This window comes from Capra hircus, chromosome 6 (assembly GCF_001704415.2).
Source record: "Capra hircus breed San Clemente chromosome 6, ASM170441v1, whole genome shotgun sequence".
Taxonomy (NCBI): domain Eukaryota; kingdom Metazoa; phylum Chordata; class Mammalia; order Artiodactyla; family Bovidae; genus Capra; species Capra hircus.
This window is the reverse complement of record NC_030813.1, coordinates 30,047,285-30,069,640: the sequence shown is the minus strand read 5'-3', so window position 1 is coordinate 30,069,640 and position 22,356 is coordinate 30,047,285. Positions and strand designations below refer to the sequence as shown.

Genomic DNA, 22,356 nt, shown 5'->3' with positions numbered 1-22,356 from the left:
GCAGGAAATGAAAGTTCCTCTTTCACATCTTCACACCACCAGTTACACACCTCAATCAGCATTTAGTGTTGTGTGTGTTCTGGATTTTAGTCATTCTAAAGGTTGTATAGTGGTATGGCATATCATTGTTGTTTGAATTTGCATTTCCTTGATGACAGATGAATTAGAGCATTTTCCATATGCTTATTTGCCATCTGTATATCTTTTTTTGTGAGATATCTATTAAGATCTTTGGCTCATTAAAAAAATTTTTTTTGAGTTTTAAGACTTCTTTTCTTTTAGATAACAGTCCTTCATTAGATATCTTTTGCAAATATTATCTCTCTATTTGTGACTTGTGTTCTCATTGCCTTGATATTGTCTTTCTCAGAGGTTATTAATTTTTAAGTTCAACATACCAGTCATTTTTTTATGGGTCATGCCTTTGTTATTTTATCTAAAAAGTCATCATAATATCCAAGGCCATCTAGGTGTTATCCTGTATTATATTCTAAGAGTTTTACAGCTTTGCATTTTACATGGAAGATCTGTGATCTATTTGTAGTTAATTTTTGTGAAGGGTGTAAGATCTGTGTCCAGATTCAATTTTTTGCCTATGGATGTCCAGTTGTCCCAGCACCATTTGTTGAAAAGATTGTCTTTGCTTTATTGTTTTGCCTCTGCTCCTTGTCAAAGATTAGTCGACTTTACTTAAGTGAGTATATTTCTGTGCTTTCTGTTGTTCCATTGATTTCTTTTCTTTCTCTAATATTATACTGTCGTGATTACTATAGTTTTATAGTAAGCCTTGATGTTACTGTCCGTCTTTCAACTTTGTTCTTATTTACTGTTGTGTTGGCTATTCTAGGTCTTTTGCCTCTCTGTATGAACTTTAGTATGAGTTTGTTAATATCCAAAAAGATGGATTTTGGTGGAGATTACATTGAATCTATAAGTAAAGTTGGAAAGAACTGATATTTTGCTAGTGTTAAGTCTGCACACCTTTGACTCTATGTAGTCCTTACCCTTCAGTCAAATCAAAGATAAAACCCTTCATGCTATTTTTTATAAGGCATATCAATTATTTTAATTTCGTCCACTGATTTCCACTGATTAATTTCTTCATCTCATCTTCTTGCTACCCTTTAAAACTCAAAATTCTAGGAGTTTCCTGAGAGAACTGTATGATAAGGCTTTAATTCCTTTCTGACTTCATGAGGGTATGGCTTAGTCCTCTTCCTTGCTTAGCCTTGGCTGCCTCTGTTTAAATAACTGATAGAAAGACAGTATGTGATACTATAGTCCAGTCAGACAGATGTGACCTGAATCCCAGATCTACTGATTATTAGTTGTATGGCTTCAGGCAAGTCACTTTATAACCCCAAGACTCATTGTCTTTTTCTTGAAAAAGGCAAAAGCGTACTCATCTGTCAGAGTTTAGAGTTAGAGATAGTTCTACAGTTTCTATTAGGCAATAATCACTCAATAATATTCTCTTTTAGACCCCATGCTTCAGGAAGTCAAGAGACTTAACTAAAGTCCCTAATTTTCATTAGGGCTCTCTCTTTGTGATGGTTCTGTTTTGCCAAATGTGTAATGTCATGTATCTACCATTACAGTGTCAAAATAAAGCCAAAACACGGAGCTTCTCTGCCCTAAAATTCCCTGTGCTCCATCTGCTCTTCCACCCTCCCTACCCAAACCCTTGGCAGCCACGGATCTTTTTATTGTCTCTATAGTTTTGTCTTGTCCAGAATGCCATATAATTGGAATCACGCAGTATATAGCCTTTTCAGACTAGCTTCTTTCACTTAGCCATTGAATAAATGGTTTTAATGGAGTGAGTATCCAGATTCTTAACTTTTACACATTCATTTCTCTTAATATTGATTTGGCGCACAGAGTCGGACACGACTGAAGCGACGCAGCAGCAGCAGCAGCAGCAGCGCTTTATTCACAGCAGTCTCTCTCTAACTACAAAAGAAAGGCGTATACCTGCTGCTGCTCTGTCGCTTCAGGCGTGTCCGACTCTGTGCAACCCCATAGACGGCAGCCCACCAGGCTCCCCCGTCCCTGGGATTCTCCAGGCAAGAACGCTGGAGTGGGTTGCCATTTCCTTCTCCAATGCGGGAAAGTGAAAAGTGAAAGTAAAGTCGCTCAGTTGTGCCCGACTCTTAGTGACCCCATGGACTGCAGCCTACCAGGCTCCTCCATCCATGGGATTTTTCAGGCAAGAGTACTGGAGTGGGTTGCCATCGCCTTCTCTGGTGTATACCTGTCCATCCCAAATCATACTATGGTGCATTGTAGCTGGGATCATAGAAAACTTAGCAAGGAAACAATTTAAATTAATGTCTTAGATTTTTCTTGTGGAAAAGTATGAATGTTTTTTTGTTGCAGAGAGGTTTAGGGTGAAAAATAAAAGAATTTTAGTTACAAAATACATTTTGTAAGTTCCCCAAGGATGTGAGATGGAAATAAAGGTTGATAAAATAGTAATGTAAAATTTTCAGCTTGAAAGAAGAGTCTATTCGTGTATTTTTAAATGCATAACAATTTTATGACCCTGAATTTAGGTTCTATTGCATATTCTTAAAATAGTTGATAGAAGTTTTATTTTAACATGTTTAAAATGTCAGTATTTCCAATAGAGTGGAAATTAAATTCTTTTCAAGTACATATTTTACCACAGGTGAAAAATTGTAGGCATTAACTTGATAATGTGTTAATGGTGACATATTTTTCAAAATTCTTTTAAGGGTCTGTGAATAAAAATAGTTGAAGACTACTCACCTACTATGTAAAACCCAGTTTTTTAACCTGGTATATATAACCCTTCATCACCTTTCTCCTTCTAGTCCTTTTTTTTTTTTTTTCTTGTCATTTAACCATTTCCTGCTTTACATTCTGTGTTCCAGTAAAAGAAAACTTAGGAATTCCGTATTATTTTTTCCTTGCCTCCTTGTTTTCATTGTGCTATTCTTTCTCATCTTTGTCTCATTGCTGTCTACTCATTCTTTTTTTTTTTAATTTTTTATTGGAGTGTATCTGATTTAGTATGTTGTTAGTTTCAGGTGTACAACAAAGGAAATCAGTTATACGTGTACATATATCCACTCTTTCCTATGCTATACACTATGTTCTTATTAGTTTATCTATTTTATGTATAGTAGTGAGTATGTGTCAGTCCTAATCTCATCATTTATCTCCCCTTCCTTTTCCTCCGGATAACCATAAGTTTTTTTGCTGCATCTGTGACTCTATTTCTCTTTTGTAATCCAGTTTATTTGTATATTTTTTTGTTTAGATTCCACATGTAAGTGATAATAACATTTATTTTTGTCTGTCTGACTTTACTCAGTGTGACTATCTCTTGGTCCATCTGTGTTGCTGCAGATGGTGTCATTTCATTCTTTTTGTGGCTGAATAATATTCCATTTATATATGTACCACATCTTCTTTGTCCAGTCACCTGTTGGTGGACATTTGGGTTTCTTCCATGTCCTGGCTATCATAAATAGTGCTGCAGTGAACATTAGGGTGCTTGTCCCTTTTTGAATTATGGTTTTCTCCAGGTTTTTGCCCAGGAGTAAGATTGCTGGATTATATAGTAGCTCTCTTTTCAGTTTTTTAAGGACGCTCTTTATTGTTGTCCTTAGTGCCGATACCAATAGCATTGGTATATATACGCTGGGAATATACAGTCCTATCCCAAGTGCAAGGGTTCCCTTTTCTCCATATCCTCTCCAGCATTTATTGTCTGTAGATTTTTTTCACGATGGCCGGTCTGACTTGTGTGAAGTGATACTTCATTGTAGTTTTGATTTGCATTTCTCTAAAAGTTAGTGATGTTGAGCAGCTTTTCATGTACTTTTTGGCTATCTATCTAGATGTCTTCTTTGGAAAAATACCTGTTTCAGTCTTCCACCCATTTTTTGATTGGATTTATTTATTTAGTTATTTTTATGTTAAGCTGCATAAGCTGTTTTATATTTTGGAGATTAATCCCTTGTCAATTGCTTCATTTGTAAATATTTTCTTCCATTTTGAGTGTTGTCTTTTCTTTTTGTTTGTGGTTTCCTTTGTTATGCAGATCTTTTAAGTTTAATTAGACCTCATTTGTTTTCTTTTTGTTTTTATTTCCATTAGTCTAGGAGGTGGATTGAAAAAGATCTTGGTACTGTTTGTCAAGTAGTGTTCTGCCTGTGTTCTCCTTTGATAGTTTTATAGTATCTGGCCTTTCTTTAAAGACTTATTTAGGTCTTTAATCCATTTTGAGTTTATTTTTGTATATGGCATTAGTGACTCTTCTAATTTCATTCTTTTACATGTAGCTGTCCAGTTTTCCCAGCACTGTTTATTGGAGAGACTGTCTTTTCTCCATTGTACATTCTTGTCTCCTTTGTCATACATTAGGTGACCATAGGTGTGTGGGTTTATCTCTGGACTTTCTATTTTGTTCCATGTATCTATATTTCTGTTTTTGTGCCAGTACCATACAGTTTTGATAACTGTAGTTTTGTACTATAGTCTGAATTCAGAGATGTGATTCCTCTGGCTTCATTTTTCTTTCTTCAGTTTGCTTTGGCTATTTGGGGTATTTTGTGTTTCCATACAAATTAAAAGTTTTTTGTTCTAATTTTATGAAAAATGCCATTGGTAATTTGACAGGGATTGAATTGAATCTGTACATTGTTTTGAATAGTAGAGTCATTTTGACAGTATTGATTCTCTTAATCAAAAAATGTGGTATATCTCTCCATCAGTTTGTGTCACCTTTAAAGTCTTGATTGAGGAATTTCCTGTGTCCCCTCACTTCATACTGGCTCAGATTCTCATGTGCCAGGCACCCTTGCTGCCCTCCTAGTTTGCACCACTGTATTAACATGCTGTTTTGTCATTATCCCCCCCCCCCAACCCCCGCAACTAACCCCCCTATGAGATTGGACTGAAAAGTCTCAGAGTAGGAACCGTGTTTCATCTTGGACTCCTCAGTACCTAACCAAGGGGCACCTAACTCCTCAGCACCTAACATACACCTCTCCTGGTATTAAGTCAATTTATTGGGCAAATATTGATTATTAAATGAAGCAAGAAAAAGTAATTTCAACCGTTAGAAAGCTAATTCTTGTATATAACTTTTTGATAGGTGTAGTCAATTACACTCTTAAAGACTAATTTTGTTTTATGCTGGTTATTTCTCTAGCTGTAATGTTTACATTTAGTGATAAGGCTTTTGGTAAGATTTCATATGAAAATCAGGTTTGAACCTAAAAATGAATTTAGGAACCTTTTTTGTAGTAGAAGGAGCACAACTTTGTGAGTAATAGAGCAAGGGCTTCTGGTTTCGGCCCTGCCACAAACTTGCCATGTGATGTGTAAATTAACCAGCCTGGAGGTGACTTTTCTCATCTATTAAATGAGTATGTGACCAGATATTTCTTAAATTTCCTTTACTCTTTATTTAATCTAGATGACATTTCAATTAGGTAAACATATGATTAGTCTCGACAAGAAGAATAAAAATATATGCTTAATTTATTTTCTAATTATTCATACTGTGGACATTATATGTGGTACAGTAGATGATGGTGACCTTGTTTATATCACCTACAAATTATATAGTCATGGCTTAGATTTTATCCTTAATTAAAAAAAATAAAATTTAAATTGTCATCATTGCAAATCTAGAAGTATTTCATGTCATATGTTGATTCATATAATTTCCAGATTATATTTTAGCCTCTTTCAGAAAGTGCTTAATTTGATCTGATTAATATTATACTTTCCTGAGCACTTCAGTCAGTCTAGAAATGAATTTATTTATGTTGAAACATTTCTTTGTGGTCAGTTAGTCAATCAGTGCAGCCTTATTCAATGAGGAGCAATATTAAAAACAATTGCAAAAATGCTCTCCTACGTCTTTTGGTTATTCATAGTATGTAGTAATTCAGTTTTATAAAGCTTGATTAAATGACATTAAGGTATGACTTTTATAAAGGGTTTGAAATTATATTGTTTGGCCAAAACAAAGGCAGTGTTTCCTTTCTTGGCTTCCACTCCATCCAGCCCCCCTTTCCTCCACCTGCTTGAGGAAAACTGTATTTCTTCAGACAAATCTCATAATTGCCCTTCTGTGCCTGATTTGGGCCTCAGGAAAGGCCCATAGCATCTGTAAAGCTGGCAGAAAAATGGTATTTCCAGGCAGGCACAGGGTTGCTGGGTAGTGAGCCAATCCACAGCTTTGTCTGAGCAGCTGAGAACTTTGCCGGAGTATTACCACGGTGTTCAGTAACACGGACCTGTGCCATGAGCAAGTAAAGCACTGAGCAAGTGTCAGGGTCAATATTTATAGACCACTACGTAGCTGCCTTGCAGAGAGAGAAAACGAGAGAGAAACACGCACACAGAGGGCAGGGAAAGAAAGACTGTACTGGAGGGAACTGTAATTTCCCAGGTTTTTTTCTTAAAACATTCTTTTTGATTGTCAGGTTCAAACTTCTGCTGAATCACAAGCATTTTCCGTTGAGCTATGACAAGAGAGGATACAAAAAGTTAAACAAGCAAGCCTGTCATACATAGAAGGTAAGTAATTAGCCAGCTCAGTCTTGCTTTTGCTCGTAAACTCCATCTCCCTTTTGGCTGCTCAACATCAGTAAGCAAAGGGCTGTGTGACATGTTAAAGCTAATGAGGAAAGGCTGCCTGCTGGTTGAGAGTGTTCTTGGTGGCAGTGTATTTTTGTGTTCTGCTCTTAAAGAATGTTGTGTAGGTTCAAAATACACTGCAGAGTCGTGGGTGGTGGGAATGTCTCTTGAACACTTATTCCGTGGTGTGTCCTGTCAGTAAATTTCTGTGTCTTCATTCTCTCAGACTTGAAGTCTTCTGATTTGTAAATTTGTGTTTACTTTTTATATTGGTATTAAAACATGATTATTAGTAAGTTTATAGTAGATGCTGGTTTAGAAATGGAATAAGGGAGAAATTCAGATGAGTGGGTGAAGATGTTGTTGACTCTGTGAAAATGTGTAGGCTGTGAATGTGAGATGTGAGAAACATAAGGTCTTTTTGAAAGAAATCCAGTGTCCATTCAGCAGTGCATTAAAATGAAATAATGACTACTTCTGGGAACAGAGAAAAGCAGGAGTGATGAAAAGTCAGAACAGGCTTCTTAATCCAAGATGCAAAGGACTCAGTGTTTAGGAGAATTTCTCTGCTTGTCTAAGTGACCTGCTAGATTGGGTCCTCACAAAATGTGGTTCTTTACTAAAGACATTAAGTTAACATCCCCTGCTCCACATCATAGTTTTTTCTTTTTTACCCCCTTTCATCACAGGTAGCACTTTGACCCATGATTCTCTATGTGACTATAGTGCTTTTGTATATTCACTTATCATCATTGTTTTGCATAACCCAGATTGACATTAAAAGCAGTGTTGCTAAAGGGGACAGAAAGTACTTGGTTTCTATGTGTTTTCTGATTTAGGACACCCATGAATTGATACACTTATGTTTTATGTCTGCTGCGCATGATTTGGAAAGTAATATGTCGCTTTACTGTAGGTTTGGCATTAACTAGATGAAATTTGTCAACCGAGAGATTGAAAATTTCCCTGTAGGTTTTTTAGTTGTGGGATAACACTAGTGTGGTATTTAAAAATTTTAGGTTGGGTGATAGATGGTGATTACAGTTCCAAAGATTTTTTTTGTATTACATAGATAAATTAAAAACAAAAGTAACATGAGTGCTGCAGTAGAGCTTAAACTGCAGACCAACAGAGATACAAGAAAAAGCTAGTACTCTGGATAGGCTTTGTATTAGAGTTAATATTCAGGAACCAGCTCGTTCTAAAACTAGACAAACTTATGTCCAAAACAGTAGGTGGAATATCTTAAGTAAATATCTTAAAATGAAGCCAGTAGTTGTAGAATATCATTGCTGTTGAATCACATAAAAATTAAAAATAATGCAAAATGCTTCAAAATCAGCTTTACTAATTCAGATGTGCTTTAAGGCTAATCTGATATCTAAAGTTAAACTGTATTTGACTTTCATTTAGTGCTTGTTTTAGCCTCTGCATCAAGCATCTGTTTTTTTTTTCCACTTTTTAAGGTATTGGCTACCCTTTTATTAATGGGTTTATGTAGACTTTTGTTTATTTTGACAATGCAACCATGGTTGATTTAGAATGGTGTTTCTCAAAATTTTCCTTGCTAATACCTTTGGGTAATAACTCTTGATCAAGATTGTAATTTCAGGTCTTTAATATCTTTTACTGATTCATTTTATATGTTACATAAATAACATATTCAATCAGTGATAATTGACTTCTTAAGCCTTTTAAAATTTGTTTAATTTTTATTTGTTCTGGTATCTTGTTTCTGAAGTACCCTATGGAAACTTTGGTCAGAAAGCAAGCTAACAAAATTACTACAATAAAATAAAGTTTTCCCTTTAATCAAAAGAGGAAATAGAAAAGTGTGGTATAGATTGACAGTGTCTGAAATGGGATGTGTATTGGTTGAAGGCTGGTTGAGCATTTTAAAACTTGAAACACTATCTCAATATTATTTTTGACTTTAATATCAACCCTAATATTGCTTATTTATCATATTTGTAAATAACATTTCATACTTAAGTAAAAGCGTTAGTCACTCAGTCGTGTCCAACTCTTTGTGACTCCATGGACTATAGCCCACCAGGCTCCTCTGTCCGTGGAATTCTCCAGGTGAGAATACTGGAGTGGTTAGCCATTCCCTTCTCCAGTGGATCTTCCTGACCCATGGATTGAACCCAGGTCTCCCACCTTGCAGGTAGATTCTTTACCATCTGAGCCACCAGCCACGGTGAAATGGGGAAGCATTTCATACATAGACATATTATAAAAATGGATAGGATCTTTTGTATCATGTTTTAACTATCTGTTGAAGTAAAGTTAGTGAATTTAGCTTAAAATGTTAATGTCAGCCTCCTGTCATGGCCCCTATTTGCTGTACTCCTAGTCCATATGCTATACTACTTTTAGAGGGAGCCGTCTCCCACCAGGATGAACTCTCTACTTTCTCACTAAAGCCCTCTCATCCCTGGCCCTCTTTTGCTCATAGATAGAGGTCAGGCTTCTTGGCATAATGAGTCCCTTCTTGAAGAGTCCCTTCTGATCTGGCTGCTACTTTTGTTCTATATTCCTCTTTTGCTGTTTGCTCTGGGCTGTTTTCCACATCTCTCTTTTCTCCGTGAGAGTATTCCTTCTCCCTCTGCTTTATGCGCCAACACTATTGGAATATCTTGTATTTCTAAAGCAATCCATGCTCTTTTACTCCTTTCTGGAATTGTTTATGTTGCTTCTTCTGTCATGAAACACCCTCTCCCGGGTCTTTGCCTTTCAGCCTTAATGAAGTTATCCCTTCCCAGATGCCCTGCTGGTCCACTGTCAGCCTCTATGGTCTGGTCTCCTGTGCAGACCATGGCCTCAGCACTTCTGCAAAGTCGACGATACAATGTTTTTGTCTTCCCATATGAGTCTGTGAGCTATGTACGTAGCCAGGTTTTAAATTTCTATTTATTTAATTTTTGTAGCAGAATTAAAGTTTATTCTACTTTTTCTTACAGCACAAAACTTAAAAACAGTATTATTTAGCATTTAATTTACATGAACTAAGAAAATATGAGAAGCCCAGCTGTCAAATGTATTACATTGTGGAAAAAAGGACCTCAAATATATAAAAATGCACAAAGCATTAGTCTTCCTCCATTGCTACTCAGAAAGATATGATTGTTTCTCAGTTTACAAAGAAGAATCAGGACAGTTTAAATTATTAAAAATTTTGCATACAGAACACTGCAGTTGTTTATGTGGCAGGGCATTCTCACCAGCTTCTTCTATACACAATAGAATATATAATTTTGTATGATTTTAAAATGAATTCTTTTGTGTTCTTCCAAGACCTAACATAAAACAGATACTCAAGAACTTGAACTAAGGAAAAACTTTATCAAATTTATTTTAAACCCACTTTTCTTTATAGAGTTAACTTTAATGTAATTTAAAACCTTGGTTAACTGGATTGAAGGAAAAGCCTCTTATGAAGTTGGTAAATGCTTTTGAAACAGTAGCAATACTTAAATTTGTTTCTCTACCAGCAATTATAGTAGGGCATATTCATCCATGCAAGTAGATATTTTTTGAACTAATAACCTATTTGAGTGACATTCAAAATTATCTTGGTTAGCACATACAAATTGAGGATAATAGCCTGCAGATATTTAATTAATTTCATGAAATATATCAACAAAATCAGCTAGTTCCTGCACTTCTATGAATTGCTGTGATAAATTAACTGATGCTTTGGCAAATTGAAGACAGAGTTATACCTTCCAAAAGGTCCAAAGAGAATTTCAGGAGAGAATGGGTCCATCCTCATGTATATTAAAAAATCACAGAGTGGAATGACTCTTCAATGTTACCAATAAAGTTATACCTCCTAATTTTATTTCCTCTTGTAGAGAAAGTTAAGGATTTAAGGAAGTAATAAAAAATCATGACTTAAAATTTCTCTAGACTGAAAGGTGATACTTCATTTCAGTCAGAAGAATTTGCCCCTCAAAATAGAAATGTTCAAAGAAAACGATGGCAATGTTTAAAAAAGTAGTTGAAAAATAGCATCTGTTTCTTTGAGCTCAGATAGTGAATAAAATTTTACTTTCTCTTTAATTGTGTTTTATTTCCCCACCATACATAAAATATTTACTTTGTATGTGAAATAATTTGTGTGCCAGAATCAAGGTATACCTTTATGCACTATTTAGAATAATTCAACACTTTCCTTATTTTGGTTATTTTTACTTCTCTGTGTACTCTACTAGTGGTTTCCACTGCAATTGAAGTCTTATAAACCTCTCCCAGGTGGTGAATATGACTCTTCCATTTGTTTAACCTTGAATTGTATCTGTCTTAGGAATGAAAACAAGATTGGGTATTTTCACAGGAAATATTGGTAGCTTTTTAATTTGCTTGGTATGGACCATAATTCAATCTGTAATTTTTCTTCATGTTTGTTTTGCCCACACAACTATCTTGTAGTTAATTAAATAGGTATGATAGGTGTCTTATCAAAGAGTTATAGGTGCAAATTTATGTATTGTACTGACGTATCAAGTGATATAAACATTGTAAAATGGGAAGAGCAGAAGTTATTGTGGTCATGGATTTAGGAATGCACCTTGTTTCCATCAGCCCGTGATGAGAAAAACCTGAGTTTGCCTCAATATTAAAAAATTACAGCAAAAACAAATGAAGGCAAAGAAAATACCATTACTACCACCAGCAAGAAGTCAAAAAAGCATACAAAACAATTGCTAAAACAATTAAACTTTTATCCTTGTTAGCAGGTTAGCTTGCTAGTCCTTTTCTTTCTATAGCTATGCACGGCATAGAGTTCACAGAACGTGAGAGGAGAAAAATGAATTAATCATGGAAGTAGAAACTTCAAAAGCTTCTTCTTTAACTGTTTTATTTTATAGATACGGCAAATGTTGTACAAAGTGGCAGTATAACTTGCCAAACATCAGCTTTTAAAGTAGCTAGTTAGGATTTTGATTTAAAAAAATGTAGGGCCAGTATTTTATCATTGTGATTTTCCCTATCTGTTTTAATTGCCCTTTTTATTCTGTGTATTGCTTAGGATTTTGATTAAAAAAAATGTAGGGCCAGTATTTTATCACTGTGACTTTCCCTATCTGTTTATAATTGCCCTTTTTATTCTGTGTATTGCATGTAAAGCCTAATTTGTTGTATCTCTGAGTTTGTCATATATTCAGACTCCTTTGCATTATTTCACAAATCCTGAAAGTTAAAGCCAGTAATTATTGCTCCCAACTGAGATGGAGGTCTTTTCCACTCATAATCATAGTTAAACATACTTATTTTTAAATAACAGAAACTCTTTTTTGGCTTCCCTGATTTCTCCCACTCTCTTTGTTAGTACAGTTAGATTTATGCCCTCACAAACATTCTCTTTTGCAGTAGGATATGGCAGATAGTCCTGAAGCAAAAGACAGAAACTGCAGAAACAAATTTAATGCTTTCATTATATCTAAGCTTCTAATAGGGAATATATAGTTATATATTGTTTTATAGCTTTAAGACAACCATTGTATATACAGCTGGAAAATTATTGAAAATGAAAATGGAAGAACCAAATGTTCTTTTCTATATTATATAGACTTTCATCTTAGAGTCTTAAAAAATGTCAATAATTAAAGGGTCAGAGAGGAGTAAACCAAGCTTGTTTTGTACATCTCATCTTCTTTTAAGACTTTGCTTCTCTATTCCTGTCCCCACCGTCCCCAAAGGAACTGGAGCTCTTCAATTCTTTCCATTCTCATTTCTGGAAACAATTGCTTGTACTGAAAGATGAAAATGTTTTTGAGCAAGTCACTGGAGGCTTGTCTCAGCCTCAGCCTATGATGTCTATACCTTCTTCTCTCCTCCTTCCTCAGTTAAGTGACCTGCTCTACCCAACCTTTCCAGTAAATGAAAATAGTCTGACTATTCTCCATCCCTTAGTGTGTATTTTCATTGGATTGGTACTTTTCATTTTAAAGATGTATTACCTATCTTCTCAAACTCTTGGTGCTCAGAGATTTATAATTTTAAAATCTTTGCTAATATGATAGAGGAAGGTGATACTTATGTCTTTAATTACTAGTAAACTTGGGTCTGAGGGGGTTATTAGTTATTAGCGTTATATTTTTATCATTTATCTATTTACATAGTTTTTTTTTTTTTTCAGAGGCTGTATTTCTCTTATTGGTTTAAAAAGTTTGGGTTTTTTTTTTTCAAGTCAAAGAATCTTGGTTCTTTAAAGCCCTGTTAGTTGTAACTGTTTTCATAAGCTTCTGATCACTTTAAAATTTTGTTTTCTGTGATTTGAAATAGGTGTATTGGAAATACCTTTATTAATCCTAATCAGTATTTTCTTCATCTCCTTTGAAGCTTATAATGTTGTTTACAATCCAAATATATGAAAACTATTTTTTAATATTTTTATGGTTTGTTGTTGTTCAGTCTCCCAGTCATGTCTGACTCTTTGCAACCCCATGGACTGCAGCATGCCAGGCCTTTCTGTACCTCACCATTTCCCGAAGTTTGCCCAAGTTCATGTCCATTGCATTGGTGATGCCATCCATCCATCTCATCCTATGATACCCTCTTCTCCTCTGCCCTCAATCTTTCCCAGCATCAGGGACTTTTCCAGTGAGTCACCTGTTTGCATTAGATGACCAAAATCCTGGAGTTTCAACTTCAGCATTAGTTCTTCCAATGATTATTCAGGGTTGATTTCCCTTAAGATTGACTGGTTTGATCTCCTTGCTATCCTAGGGACTCTCAGGAGTCTTCTCCAGCACCACAGTTTGAAGATATCAGTTCTTCAGCACTCGGCCTTCTTTATGGTCCAGCTTTCACACCTGTATATGACCACTAGGAAGACCATAGCCTTGACTATATGGACCTTTTTTGGCAGAGGACTGTCTCTACTTTTCAACACACTGTCTAGGTTTGTCATCGTTTTCCTGCCCAGAAGAAAACACCTTCTGATTTCATGGTTGCAGTCACCATCTGCAGTGATCTTAGATACCAAGAAGAGGGAATCTGTCCTACTTCCAATTTTTCCCCTTCTGTTTGCAATGGGGCCAGATGCCATGATTTTATTTTTTGTTTAATATTTAGTTTGAAGCTGACTTTCACTCTCCTCCTACACTCTCATAGAGAAGCTCTTTAGTTCCTCTTCACTTTCTGCCATTAGAGTGGTATCATCTGCATATCTGAGGTTGTCGATGTTTCTCCTGCCTATCTTGATTCCACCTTGTAACTTAACAAGCCCAGCATTTCTCACAATGTGCTCAGTGTATAGATTAAACAAACAGGGTGACAGCAGACAGTCCTGTCGTACTCCTTTCTCAATCTTGAACCAATCAGTTGTTCCATACAGAGTTCTAAATGTTGCTTCTTGACCTGCATACAGCTTTCTCAGGAGACAGGTAAGATGGTCTGCTATTCCCATCTCTTTAAGAGCTTTCCACAGTTTCTTATGCTGCACACAGTCAAAGCCTTCTGCGTAGCCAATGAAACAGAGGTAGATGTTTTTCTGGAACTCCCTTGCTTTCTCTATGATCCAGGGAATCCTGGCAATTTGATCTCTGGTTTCTCTTCCTTGTCTAAACCCAGCTTGGACAGCTGAACATTCTTGGTTAATTCTATGATTTGCAAGGGACTTATTAACTAACTACTTGAATACTTTCAGTCCCCTTTCCCACTTTTTTATTTATTTTTTTTCCTTTCCCACTTTTTAATGAAGTTATCTCTTAACTTGTGCTCCTGTGATGCAAATTTAAATCTTTATGTTACCTCTCAACTTGTATTGCATTTAAAATTTTGTGTCTAAGAAATAAAATTTCATGTTTATTATTAAGTAAGATTTAAGCATTGGAACATGTTAGGGTGTTGTGGGACTTAACTTGGTGTGTGCCTTGAAATTACTGTAGACAGGAGGCTGCATTTATTACTTATGTTAAAGCAGACTTAATAAGAATATGAATCTGTGAGTGAGAAATTATACATTAATAATAGTCACCATTTATCAAGGTTTTCTGAATAATATATCTGGCATTCCACCAAGCATTGTAGCTATGATTTCATTAACTATTGTGATTTCCTTATAAGTTGAGTGACTTACTCTGATTTTTTTTCAGGATAAACTGAGACCCCAAGATATAAAGTAGCCTGATGGGTCTCACATAGCTAATAAATGATAGGGCCATGATTTAAACCCAGATCTGACCAAAGTCCATCTTTTAAGGAATTATTTCCAAATAGAGAACTTATGCTTTTGCCATGAATGTTAAGAGATGGAGGTCTATGGGGTCAGGTGTCAAGAACCTTCCTGACTTGAGTCTGTCTATGAAGAAATGAACTCAAGAACAATGACTTTCAAAGGCACGTCAGGGAAACGGGTGATATGAGGAGCCTTTTATTGTTTGGAATTAGTAATGAAGACACAAGAATCTCAAGGTGGACAGAAATAACCCTGGACTTGAAATCAGCTAAAATCAGCTACATTTTTAGACAACTTCAGATTTTAGTACCTCTATTGATTTTTACAATTTTCTTTCATCCAACGCCAGCTTGCTCACTTCTCCCCACTGTACAAAATACACAGCACCATTCCCTCCCTCACATACCTACTTGTGACCTCAGCAAGGAAATTGGCACTGTGCTGCCAGGCCAGCAGGGAGAGACTATTCCATCTGGGCCTCTGTTTTGATAACTACAAGCTTCATTCAGGAAAGACATGAGTCTCCCTAAATGGCAGCCTTGGCTATCATCTCTATTTTAACCTACTAAGTTAAAAGCCTCCTAGTTGTTGCTGTGGTATTTATAGCAGGAAAGGAAATTCTAGATATTTTAGTATCATTAGAACTCAGTACTTTTGTGCTAACTGGTTTACCTGGAGTAGTGTGAAAGGATAGTTTTATCCGCTGTGAATGAACTTAACCTATAAATACAGTTTGTATATGTTGGAGGCAGGAATTCCTATATAAAAGTTTATACAAAGACATTTGCTCTCTTATTTGTTTATTATACATTTGGCCATCAGGAAGTAATTTGTTTTCCTCTTTAACTCAAGGCAAACCATTTTGCTTCAAGATAATACAGGATTTTCTTTCACCCTGGGTCACTCTGCACTTTGTTGATACATTGGTGTTATTAATGCTAAGATTTACAGTACAATTTATTGGGATTTTGTTTGCAGCTCTGCCTTGAACACTTGAAGATAACAACCTTTTAGTGAATAAACAGGTTATTTTTGTATTATTACTTGGAAAGTATGCATTAGTCTATATATGTACTCATTAACAGTTTAAAAAATTCTAAATAGGTTATTCATATTCTTTTTTCATTCATCTTTTATAGTTTCCTATTTTTCAGTTCAGTTCAGTAGCTCATTCGTGTCAGACTCTTTGTGACCCCATGGACTGCAGCATGCCACGCTTCCCTGTTCATCACCAACTGCTGTAGCTTACTCAAACTCCTGTCCATTGAATCAGTGATGCCATCCAACCATCTCATCCTCTGTCATCCCCTTCTCCTCCCGCCTTCAGTGTTTTCCAGTATCAGGGTCTTTTCTAGTGAGTCAGTTTTTCACATCAGGTGGCCAAAGTTTTGGAGGTTCAGCTTCAGCATCAGTCCTTCCAATGAATATTCAGGACTGATTTCCTTTAGGATAGACTGGTTGGATCTCCTTGCAGTCCAAGGGATTCCAAGAGTCTTCTCCAATACCACAGTTCAAAAGCATCAATTCTTTGGCCCTCAGCTTTCTTTATAGTCCAGCTCTCACATCCATACATGACTACTGGAAAAAGCATAGCTTTGACTGGATGGACCTTTGTTGGTAAAGTAATGTCTCTGATTTTTTAATATGCTGTTTACATTGATCATAGCTTTCCTTCCAAGGAGCAAGTGTCTTTTAATTTCATGGCTGCAGTCACCATTTGCAGTGATTTTGGAGCCCCCCAAAATAAAGTCTCTTACGGTTTCCATTGTTTCCCCATCTGTTTTCCATGAAGTGATGGGACCGGATGCCATGGTATTCAGTTTTCTGAATGCTGAGTTTAAAGCCAGCTTTTTCACTCTCTTCTTTCATCAAGAGGCTTTTTAGTTCCTCTTCACTTTCTGCCATAACTGTGGTGTCATCTGCCTATCTGAGGTTATTGATACTTTTCCTGGCAATGTTGATTCTAGCTTGTGCTTTGTTCAGCCCGGCATTTCTTTTGATGTACTCTGCATATAAGTTAAATAAGCAAGGTGACAATATGCAGCCTTGACATACTCCTTTCCCGATTTGGAACCAGTCTGTTGTTCCATGTCCAGTTCTAACTGTTGCTTCTTGACCTGCATACAGATTTCTCAGGAGGCAGGTCAGGTGGTCTGGTATTCCCATCTCTTTCAGAATTTTCCACAGTTTGTTGTGATCCACACAGTCAAAGGCTTTGGCATAGTCAATAAAGCAGAAATAGATGTTTTTCTGGAACTCTCTTGTTTTTTCAATGGTTCAGCAGATGTTGGCAATCCAGCTTGAACTTTTGGAAGTTCATTGTTCATGTACTGTTGAAGCCTGGCTTGGAGAATTTTGAGCAATTACTTTGCTAGCGTGTGAGATGAGTGCAATTGTGTGGTAGTTTGAACATTCTTTGGCATTGCCTTTCTTTGGGATTGGCATGAAAACTGACCTTTTCCAGTCTTGTGGTCACTTCTAAGTTTTCCAAATTTACTGGCATATTGAGTACAGCATGGTGTATAGTTATAATTCCATATATGCTTTCATACATTAATTCTGCAGGTAAATATTAACTTTTTCTGTGTGTGAAATTCACTTCATTGAGTTTCTCTCTTTTTCATTCCTCTCTCTACCACTTTTAACTTCAACAGTAAATTAATATATCATTATTCACAGTAGTATCTTAGCTTACTAATCTTGAAATTTATTTCTCTCTTTGTTATCAGAGGCTTGTTGGCAAATGAAATAGACAAGGAATAATAGAGAAGGAAAGAATGGTGACCTAGGACACACTATTCTTTTTTTTTTTTTTTTTTTAGGACACACTATTCTACAAAAGTAATTCATGCTTCTTTGAATGTGCAAAAATATTTGTTTATTTGTTTAAAATTAGCTAGCATACAATGTGTATGGTCTTTGAGTTACTCATTAATACTCCACATGTAATCTTTTAAAATTATTATTGGTAGAAATAGAGAATTACTTAGTATGACTTTTTTTCTTTTACTGCATCAGTATAAAGTAGATGGGTACAGCTTTCAGAGCACAGTGTGAGCTTAAAATAAGACTGCTGAAGTCATGTTTCTTAACTAGCAGAGCCAGTTTTTTTGTCAGTTATAAGCTTTTTTTTTTTCACTGATATGTAGTTAAAATAATTGATTTAGTGATTAAATCACTGGGTCAGATTCTTTCCCATTATAGTTTATTAGAAGATATTGAATATATTAATAGTTCCATGTTCTATACAGTGGAACCTTGTTGTTTATCTATTTTATATATAATAGTTTGTATTTGTTAATCCCAAACTCCTAATTTATTTCCACTGCCACAAACTTTCTCCTTTGGTAACCGTAAATTTGTTTTTGATGTCTGTAAGTCTGATTTTTGCTTTGTATGTAAGTTCATTTGTATCATTTTTTCTAAGGTTCCGCATATAAGTGATAGTATATGATATTTGTCTTTCTCTGTCTGCCTTCACTTAGAATGATAATTTCCAGTTTCATCCATGTTGCTGCAAATGGCATTATTTCATTCTTCTTTTTATGGCTGGGTAATATTCCATTGTGAATATATACTGCATGTTCTTTATCCATTCATCCGTTGGTGGACATTTAGATTGCTTTCATGTCTTGGCTATTGCTGCAGTGAACAATTTGAAGCTGTTCTTATACTGTACATTCTCTCTTGTAGAAGAGAAATGAGATGTGTATGCCAACATGATTTTAATTTCTTAATAATCTAAATTGCCTAATATGATTTGCCCAGAGGTTGAGAATCAGTTTTTTTTTTTTCTTAATTTTGGTAAATTTTGATGAGGTATTTTCTGTGATATACCTACTTTTCTGTTTATTAACTATATATTGTTGGTGGTATAAATTGATGCTTTTAGAGCCATAATGCATAGTGAGATCAAACACTGGTTCACAGATACCATAGGCATGTGGAACTTATGGCGTAGCTCTTGTCCTTTGCACTTCTATCCCATACATATTGTGAAAGTGAAAGTCGCTCAGTCATGTCTGACTCTTTGCGACCCCATGAACTGTACAGTCCATGGAATTCTCCAGGCCAGAATACTGGAGTAGGTAACATTTCCCTTCTCCAAGCGATCTTCGCAACCCAGGAATTGAAGCGGGGTCTCCTGCATTGCAGGCAGTTTTTTTTTTTTTACCAACTGAGGTTTCAGGGAAGCCCAAACATACTGTAAAGTGACTCATTTCTACATGTTGAGCAGTTCAGCAAACAGGTTGACCTGAGTGACCTGGTGGCCAGCATAAGATCACCTGTCTAAGTCATGCAGGCTGTCAGTCCCCTCCTTATTTCCCACTTTGTCTCTTCATCCCCACCCTGCCTCCCTACTTGTTATTATCTTCTTTTCCCTGTTCGTGGTTAATGACCATATTAAATGATTGATTTTCACTTCAGCATTTTCCTTACCTTCCATCTTTCATCTATTTCCAATTATTTCAGAAAATATATTTTGTGTAAAAATTTTAAGAAAACATTTCCAGTTTTAAGATAAATATTAATGCCTAGAAGTAAGAGAAACTTGTATCATAATATGATATTTTTATTTTTAAAATGATATTTCACAATTTCCATAAAGTCATTTACTCTCTGGTTTTATAATGAATAATAACTTGGTCAGTGTTTTGCCATGAATATTTGTGTTTATGATAATTTCATTCAACCCTTACAATAATTCTGGGAGGTGGTTATTTTTATCCTATACTTAAGATGAAATGGAAATCTGAAATTAAATTGCGACTTAGCATGTACAATCATGCCTATGATCACACAGTTTGGAAAGTAGGACAGATAGGATTAGAACCCAGTTCTTTCTGACTCTAGAAGCTTTATAGTATAATGTCTCACTTTCTTTTAAAATAGAGAGTTTCACTTTCCTACTCCTACACATGTCTAAAGTTTTAAAAGTAGTGCAGCCATGCAGATGGCTTCTCAGGGTAACGGAAGTCCAAGTCAGAGGGCAGCCAGCTCATAAATAAGACTGGCTCTCTTAATATTTACCAACAGGAAAAGAAAATCTCATTTTCTAATATATTATTCTTGTTTAATTCTATGTTTTTCTCACTTTTGTAACTCTACCAAGGTTTCTTTATGTAAAGGTATAGCAAAACAAGTTCTTAGGAAACTCTATTCTTCCAAGTAAATCAATGCCATGCTTTAGCATGTTGTCAAGGCAGGTCAAAGTTTCATCTGTAAACTATACATTCTCGATTTCAATTGAATTCTAGTAGACTTTCTTGGTTTTAAATCACACTGATATGGCATGGATTTTTAAATCACACCATTATGAAAATAGATATTTTCAGGTATTTGGAGATGAGTTATATTGCTTGTATAGATTAACTTTGCATTGCTCTACTTTTCAGGAACTTTATTAGAAATTATGTGGGGTAGGAAATAACATTTAATCAATAAATTTTAACTTTAATTGAGGAAACTATTTTTTAAAGACTTGATATTGAAGAAACTAAAATTATAGATAAAGCTGACTTTAGGGAATAACCTATTGATTTTTTTTTCATGACTTATGAAAAAACCTATTTGGAAGATATAATTTAAGGTTATTATATAATATAACTTCTGTTTGCAAAATGTTTTACATTTTAAAAGCATTTTAACAACCAGTGTTCTTTTGACCTTTTGCTTCCCAAAATGCTTTGAAGCAAATTATATGCAGTTTATGGATGGAAAAATTAACATGAAGTGAGCATAGGGTGACGACCCCCAGACTGGGGAAAGCAGTGTTTTGACCTTACCAGAATAGGTATTAAAGTTGGTTAGTTTAATTTTAGTATATGAAATGTAAAGAAATAAGTGTGTATTCAATATATGTTAACTCACACCAGACTTTAGAAGCAATAATGAATAGCAGGTTTAAGTCATTAAAAAAAATTATGTCTGTTAATATTGAGAAAATTTTATAAATTTAGTTATTTCTGAAACTGAGAGAGGGATTTAGAGTATAGCGGCAGAACCCCTGCACTGAGTTTGTGGAATTACGTGGGAGTCTAGTTTGAGAACCACTGAGTTATCACATAAAATTCTTAATCAGTATATAGTGCAATAGTAATATTTTTCTCAAGATTTTCATAAGCTGTGTTGGTATACCAATAAAGAGTTTATAAGGAATACAGATGAGTTTAAATAAACTTTTAAATGTTGCCTCATACTGTATGGGGTAAAGTGGTAACAGCATGAACAATTACATAAACTGTATAAAAATCATATAAATGTGAAGCGAGTGAATTTATCAAATTGATTTTCAGAATTTTCGGAATTTCCCAAAATCTATTTGTCTTTTCATCATCCTTTATGATGGGGGCTTCAACTTTAGCACATCCATCCATACAGCAATCCTAGCGCATCTGTCCTTTCTTCTTTTGAGTCCTGGTGAGCCTTGAATCAGTGTTGCCACTACAATCAGTGATTAGCTATTCATATGGAAAACTAAAATCAATCCCTAAACACTTCATTTCATAAACGGAAACAAAATCTGTATGGAAGAATTAACTATGAAAAACAGTACTATTTTAAAATATTTAGAAAAGGATATATTTATCTTTTTAGGGTAAGATAAGAACTTTAAACATAAACAGAGAAAATCATAAAAAGATTCATAAATTCAATGACATTAAAATTTTAAAAGTATGTTCATCAAAGAGAAAAAATGGCTAAGAAAAGTAAAAAAGCCTGGTTTGGTGTGTAGAATATATTAAAGATTCTATGAATTAATAAAAAAATGTGCGATCAGCTAATATGAAAATGAACAGGAATTTCAAAAAGAGAAAATTCAGATAGTAAATATGTGAAAGCTTGCTGAGCATCATTAATAATTAGAGAAATGTAAATTACAGCTAGAGTAATAAGCTATTATATATCTGTCATGTGTTAAAAATATAAAAGTGTGAAATATACCAAATGTTACTGTGGCTGTGAAGCAACAGGAACTCTCATACAATGTGAATGGGAATGTAACTTGGTACAACTGAAATGGCTCATTGAAATTGAGCTAGTATACTCTTTTGCTCAGCAGTTCCACCCCTAGGAGTATATCCTATAGAGATTCTTGCTCTTATGCCTTAGGAAATAGGAACAAGGTTTTTTATTGTAGTCCTGTATATAATAGCAAAACACAAGACAAATTTGGAAACAACAGAAAATAGAATGGATAAATTGGAGAATATTCGTCCACAGTGGAATTAACATAATAGCGAAAATGAATGAACCTGAATGACTGCCAAAAACATAATGTTGAATAAAAACAAGTCACAAAAAATACACACACTATGACTCTAGTTATACAAGCTTTGTGTGTTGTGTGTGTTAAATCTTCAGTCGTGTCTGACTCTTTGCGACACAATGCGCTGTAGTTTGCCAGGCTTCTCTGTTCATGGGATTCTCCAGGGAAGAATACTGGAAACTTTGGACAGAGACAGACTGAGTAATATATTTTTGTAGACTCATTATGTATATACATGTACATTATTATTTTAAAAATCAAGAAAAAATTTAAA

General features: G+C 35.1%; 1 protein-coding gene across 4 annotated transcripts in view; it reads left to right on the top strand.

The window, feature by feature from the left end:
* BMPR1B (bone morphogenetic protein receptor type 1B) overlaps nucleotides 1–22,356 on the top strand; it is a 448,166-nt gene that overhangs the window by 273,143 nt on the left and 152,667 nt on the right. For 3 of the 4 annotated variants that reach the window (XM_018049153.1, XM_018049148.1, XM_018049150.1), the window contains one exon: nucleotides 6,471–6,564. The gene's annotated coding sequence lies outside the window, so the exon portion shown is untranslated. 4 annotated transcript variants of the gene reach the window in all.